Genomic DNA, 7,564 nt, shown 5'->3' with positions numbered 1-7,564 from the left:
TATTCCTGGGCCCTAGAGAGGATATTCTTCATTCAAGGGCCCTACAGGAAGAAGTTGAAATTCTGGTGCAGTACATGATTCAGTTGCTCCAGTCTTGGGTGGTACTGAGTCATAGATGATGCTCCTTTGTGGCTAGTCAGTGAGTATGTGGGAGATGGTAGGTGACTGGTGAAACAAGGTGTTGGTTATCTGTTTCGGTATGAGGTGGGAAGGGTAATTTTGGTCTGTGAAGGCCTCAACAAGACTCTTAGCATATTTACAGTGGGACTGCTCGTCTTTGCAGATGAGATGACCATGGTTAGGCTGTTTTGAAAGGACTTCTTGGTGTGAAATGGATGGCAGCTGTCAAAATGGAGGTATTATAGGTGGTTGGTAGAAACTGGTGGTGCCATCCATCAAGCAAGGTAGCTTGTTGGACTGTGCAATGCCAGGTGCAGTGAATGGTGGAGATGGTATTGAGATTCTGGAGGAACGTGGATAGGGTGTCCTCACCCTCAGTCCAGATCATGAAGATGTCATCAGTTAATTTGAACCATGTTAATGTTTGGTATTCTGTGTGGATAGAAAGGATTCCTCTGGATGACTTATGAAGGTTTTTGCTTAGGATGGTGCCATGTGGATGCCCATGGCCGTATTGGGATCTGTTTGTAGCTATTCAGTCACTCAAAATTATATAGTGTTTGTAACTGATGCCTTCAAAGGAGAAGTAATTGTCGGTGAGGATATAGTTGGTCATGGTGAGCACAAAGGATGTTTTAGATGTGGAGTCAGTCAAGCATTGGGAAGGGTAGTTTTTTGAGGTGGAAAAGCTTGGTCATGGTGAGCACAAAGGATGTTTTAGATGTGGAGTCAATCAAGCATTGGGAAGGGTAGTTTTCTGAGGTGGAAAAGCTATGGGCATTGAGGATATTGCTGACAGGTAGAACGGCCACCCGAGTGCATTAGTGTAGTTCATGCTTAGTGTTGCTACCAGGATAGGTAGGATGTATAAGGTATATATGTAGGATATATAAGGGACGTGAACAGCATCAGATGATGAGGTGTCACAGTGAAGGACAAGGGGAGAAAGGAGCCTCCTTGTGTGTGTCTATTTGGCAGGGTGGTTGAATCACATAATATCCAATTTTTTGGTCATTCACAACTTCTTCAAATTAATTTTTTTTTAATGAAAGATGCTGCAAAGTAGCAGATATAACCTAAGTTTCCAATTATTAAAAATTACATAAACACCCTAGCAAATATCCTCCATTCATAACATAACTATCTGATTGTTTCAACAGGAATTTAATTGACTTTTGCAAAAAGTATCATTTAACGGGTGAATTTCGTACTTCAATCCAAGACATATCACCAGTGGTATCAGTTAATTGGATGTCATTACAATAAAAATAACATTAATACTTCCATGTATAATAAACAGACCCAAAGTTCTTGATCATAAATTGTAACCTGGCAATATTAGTATATATTCTTCCAATTTATTCTGTCCTGGTGCAGCAGAAAAATTCACAATATTTCACAGCCATTAATTACATTTTGCTGATAATTCAAATCCAGTCTTCAATATCACAATTTAGCAAATTTTTAAGCCACAACTTTACTGGCAACAGTTACCATTCTGGGCTTTGCACTGGATCTTATATAAAAATGTAACAATCCATAATGCCAAACTCATTATTAGAACAGATACTTTTCTATTGTTGTAATGATAATTACATATTCACAAAAACTTAAGTGCAATAATATGTTTTACAATAATGAGGAATTTGTTTGATACAGTTTTTTCTTAAATAATTTTTTTTCATTTCGTATAAACAATAATTGGAAACAAGTATTTCATAAAAAGTATAATTTTCTACTAAATAACATAATTACTTCAGTTATTAACGTTTACGTATGTTCTCACACAACAATTACATTTTTTTACTTTTTCTTTGTACTTTGTGTTATACATTATTAAACAGTCTTGACATTTCTAAGCCTTTATTCTGGAACTTACAAAATGACAGTTCTATGTGAAAATAGCTATACTACAAAACTGAATTACAATGGAGTGCTGAAAAGTAATGTCTCCAAATTTTTTGTGTGATGTGAAAATTCTTAAGGCATTTGAAATAAAGCAAACATTATTAACATCCTACATCTTTATTCTACGTATCTACATATTCGCAACCCTCTGATGCTATAGGGTTCCAAATTATAGTGTGTAACATGGCAGTGTGTAATGTGACTATGTTGGTGTGTGAGAAATAGCATGTAATAGATTTTTGAACTGAAAGTTCATGCACACTTGGGGCACCCTGTCCTTTAGTGAGACAAAGCCAGACTACAAACGAGTGCTGTGACATTTACACAGTCCAATGCCTTAAGTTCTGTGTCATCAATCATCTCTCATACAATCCCAACTTGGCCCCATCCAACTTCCACCTGTTTCCAAAACTTTAAGAAAGCTCCAAAGACTTCGCTTTGATGGTGCTGTAGTGGTGCAAGCAGAGATGAGGTTGTGATTCTGTCAACAAAGTCAAACATTCTGCAGTGATAGTATCAACAAACTGGTCTCTCATTGGGAAAAATGTGATCACTGCTAGGGTGGCTAAGTTGAGAAAAAATATGCGTACATGAAGAATAGAGATGTATAATGTTAATAATGTCTGTTTTATTTAAAAATCTGTAAGAGTTTTCACATAAAAAAATTTGTTGATATTACTTTTCAGCACTCCTTTGTAATTTTCTTTCAGTTTTGACTATTTTTATAGCTTATTATACAGTCATAAATATGATACTAATTATTTTGTTGATGGCACAGAGGATTTAGCATCAATTGGTATATAAGCTATGATTCCTCCATAAAACGTTAAATAATATGTAATAAATGTGAATTGTGTTTATAAGAAAGTACAGTACTCGATACCGTTTGTTTTGAGTAAGACATTAAAAGCAGTATACTGCATACTCCAATATGAGATTGTGGCTGTTGTTTTAAACCATATAATTATAACAGAGGTAGAAGTGTACTGCTGGTCAAAAGGTTGTGAGACTTTCTAATTGTTATATGTGTTTATGTGCCATCAACCGCTCACGTGAAGGTGAATCTATGTAGTGCTTATTTTTGTTGTTGTTTCCATCTTCCACTTATAATTATTGTAATATAACAAATTCATATTCAATTAGAAATGATCAAATTTTCTTGCTTCCAAAAGATAAACTGTAATTTTAGGAATAATATATCTTTGTACAATGCTGTTCTTTGTTTAATGTTAATGTTGCCAGTGAAAGCAAGTAGGTAGAATACTTTTCTACTTATGAAACAGTGGCAGAGAGACCCAGACAACCAAACAGTGGCAGAGAGGACCAGGCAGCCACAAAACATTAGCTTTTGGAACCATCATTTGCTAAAATGTGAGGAAAGAGTTTTGAGAAATGAGCTTATCTGGAAATTAATTTCACCCAGCTGCTGAAGTCAAGGAAGATACAGCCGAGCAGACCATGAGGAAAATCAGTGACAAGGTAGCAAAAGGTGAGGTTTGAAAAGAACAGATGCTACGAGGTGCATTCAAGTTCTAAGGCCTCCAATTTTTTTTCTAATTAACTACTCACCCGAAATCGATGAAACTGGCGTTTCTTCTCGACGTAATCGCCCTGCAGACGTACACATTTTTCACAACGCTGACACCATGATCCCATGGCAGCGGCGAAGCCTTCTTTAGGAGTCTCTTTTGACCACTGGAAAATCGATGAGGCAATAGCAGCACGGCTGGTGAATGTGTGGCCACGGAGAGTGTCTTTCATTGTTGGAAAAAGCCAAAAGTCACTAGGAGCCAGGTCAGGTGAGTAGGGAGCATGCGGAATCACTTCAAAGTTGTTATCACGAAGAAACTGTTGCGTAACGTTAGCTCGATGTGCCGGTGCGTTGTCTTGGTGAAACAGCACACGCGCAGCCCTTCCCGGATGTTTTTGTTGCAGTGCAGGAAGGAATTTGTTCTTCAAAACATTTTCATAGGATGCACCTGATACCGTAGCGCCCTTTGGAACGCAATGGGTAAGGATTACGCCCTCGCTGTCCCAGAACATGGACACCATCATTTTTTCAGCACTGGCGGTTACCTGAATTTTTTTTGGTGGCAGTGAATCTGTGTGCTTCCATTGAGCTGACTGGCGCTTTGTTTCTGGATTGAAAAATGGCATCCAGGTCTCATCCATTGTCACAACCGACGAAAAGAAAGTCCCAGTCATGCTGTCATTGCGCGTCAACATTGCTTGGCAACATGCCACACGGGCAGCCATGTGGTCGTCCGTCAGCATTCGGGGCACCCACCTGGATGATACTTTTCACATTTTCAGGTCGTCATGCAGGATTGTGTGCACAGAACCCACAGAAATGCCAACTCTGGAGGCGATCTGTTCAACAGTCATTCAGTGATCCCCCAAAGCAATTCTCTCCACTTTCTCGATCATGTCGTCAGACCGGCTTGTGCGAGCCCGAGGTTGTTTCGATTTGTTGTCACACGATGTTCTGCCTTCATTAAATGGTCGCACCCACAAATGCATTTTCGACACATCCATAGCTCCATCACCACATGTCTCCTTCAACTGTCGATGAATTTCAATTGGTTTCACACCATGCAAATTCAGAAAACGAATGATTGCACGCTGTTCAAGTAAGGAAAACGTCGCCATTTTAAGTATTTAAAACAGTCCTCATTCTCGCCGCTGGCGGTAAAATTCCATCTGTCGTACGGTGCTGCCATCTCTGGGATGTATTGACAATGAACGCGGCCTCATGTTAAAACAATGCGCATGTTTCTATCTCTTTCCAGTTCGGAGAAAAAATAATCTGAGGCCTTAGAACTTGAATGCACCTCATAAAAGTGACAGAAATGCTGGCTGACAAATCAGAGTAGATGAGGATAGACTGGAAATGGAAGCATAGTTGAGACAAATATGGAAAGAAACAGAGGCAGAAGAGAGACCATGTAAACCATGGAGAGGAAGGAAAAAGAGTACATTGCCCAGTCCTTTCATCTCGTGTGCTAAATGAAAGAATTTGTTGTTCCAAAAGCTGGCAATTGTGTAATTGTCTTTGTGTTCTGTCTGATGCTCCTGCTTGTTAATTACTTTATTTCCTTTCAATATTTAATTCTAGTTTCATTTTAGTGTATGCTTAATAAAAATGTCTGACATGTTGCAGTGTGAACCCACTGGATATTGCCCCGCAGTATGCTAGCATCATTGTGGGTTTGAGCAACACAGCAGGAACAGTGCCTGGCATTGTCAGTCCTATCCTCATCGGCCACATTGTTCCTAACAGGGTCAGTTTTATACAAGAATCTGAAAAGTATAAGCTACTCAAATAAAGTTTTGCATCATATGTGTGTGTGTGTGTGTGTGTGTGTGTGTGAATGAATATTTGTGGACCTGAATGCAAGGAAAAGACATAATGAAAGAAGAGGCCTAATGAAATTAAAAATATACGCTACTGTGGAAGAAAAACAAAACAGTAACCAAGAAAGTAAAGACAATGTTCTTGAAAGTGCACGGGTGTGAAATCAAGATCTGCTGCTGGGTAACCTTCAATACTGGATTGTTCCATCCAGTTCATTTAACATGCTTGGATCCTCCTTGGTGTTCTGATGTTGCTACTCAAGTCTGTCCCACTCTTCAATGGCAGTCCTCCAGGGATCATCCAGTTTGTGAGGCAGCTTCTTGCGATGATGCACTGCAAATTTAGCTGGTCTTAGACTTACTCTGTTGGGCTCAAGTCAACAGATTTTTGAGACAGTTTCATTTGGCTAAGTCTTATTTCCTGTGGGAAGATGTTCACAAAGTGGGCATAAAGTATTCGTGTATTCTTTAGAGATGAACTCATCACCGAAATGTTGACTTTAGGACTGGACAGTAGGCTGGAAGGTCCTGTCCTGATACTACATAACCCTAGAAGCACCCTTGATAGCAACAAGAGGTGCTTGATATCTGTGCATGATACTGGCCCAAAATATGACAACCAACCTGCTAAACCCATATGCCTCCTCACTCCTCTTCAATGATTGTCAGGCATCAGAAAAAACCTGCACTCTTTGGTGGAAAGAACCTGAGACTACTGACTCAGGGTCATACCAGGTGTTCCCTTGTCCACCTTCTTCGAGCACCAGCCCTCCCAGTTGACTCCACAATGGCAGCAAACAGTTCTGTTCAATTCTCATGAGGTTATCTGCAAACCATAACTTGTAGATGATGGCTGTCAGTGTGTGTTGCTGACCTTGGTTGACCTGTGTGAGGCAGGTCTTCAGTGTTTTGTGTCTCACAGTAGCAGCTAAATTTTCAAACGTCAGTGCTGTGTTGTTGGGGAGACTGTTGTAGTTTGGTCATAGTGTAACCAGGAGCACTTGTTTGTTTCTAAGAACATCACCTAGAGTCCAATAGCTGAAGTGATTCATGTATTACTCATGAGGGCACTCTCCCAACATGTCTCTGTAGTGCTGTGAGACCGAATGTGTATTTATAAGGCAGTTACGTGTTTGTGTCCTCAGCTGATTGTCTCCATAGATATTTCTCAGGATTTTGCAGGCATTTCGTCCATGAGGTATAGAAAAACATGAATACCACATTATTCTCTACTCCTTCCTGGATTATTCGTTGTTCAGATGGCAATATCCCATTTGAGTGCTGGCTAATTTGTGGATGATTGCCAGTACTGATACAGTGCTTTACCTTGGGCTTCTTTGTCTGCCTTTTCTCCACTCCAGACTTGAAAGCATTTGACAACTGGTGCAGAACAGCAAACACTCACCAATGTTCTTCCTCTGTCAGGTTAGATTGTATTGGCAATTCAGTAATTGCTTTCTTCTCTATATAGTCTACAGAGATTGTGCAGCCTGATTCTTTATTAATGGCACTAAACTGCCCTTCCTGGACTGGTTTGGCTGTCACTCTGCACATACTTTTAGGAATCAGGTGTGGCTGCTTTTGACAGTAATCCAAAGTTTTTCTTGACTATCTACAAAGCTTATGATTGTCACTGGCATTAGATTTCTTTTGTGAGGCTTAGTAACTTTTTGTAGTTGACAAAAGCTTCATAGTTTAACTGAGCATCTCGAGTGATGACTGGAACTCATTTCATTGATCATGATGGGGTAACAGTGTTTTCTGTGGCAAACAACTGTCCAGAGCAATCTTTGTTATGTGTGCTTGCTATAATAGCTTCATCAATCTGTAGCTCTTGTCGTCCAGTCTGATTGCTTCTGATGTCTGCAAGAAGTCCCATCTGAAAATAACATTATGAATAGATTCTGCTAAAACAATCAATTCTGTGAGCTGTGTTCTGCCATTTAATTGTTCTTGCAAAACAAAGTTCCCATTTGCTTGATGTATTACCCATTTGCTACCTTAGGCACAATTGCTTCCATCTTATGGAACATAGTTTTCTTTAGCTGAAAATGATAAGGATTTGACTTTACTGAAAAGGAAGCTCCTGAGTCAATTAGCAGCCAGACAGATTATCTGTTGTTGATGATTGACTCAGTTAGATTTCCTAACATCTTGGTGACTGTCATCCATGGAAGATTTG

The sequence above is a fragment of the Schistocerca piceifrons genome, chromosome 5 (assembly GCF_021461385.2).
Source record: "Schistocerca piceifrons isolate TAMUIC-IGC-003096 chromosome 5, iqSchPice1.1, whole genome shotgun sequence".
Lineage (NCBI taxonomy): Eukaryota > Metazoa > Arthropoda > Insecta > Orthoptera > Acrididae > Schistocerca > Schistocerca piceifrons.
This window is presented reverse-complemented; position numbering follows the sequence as displayed.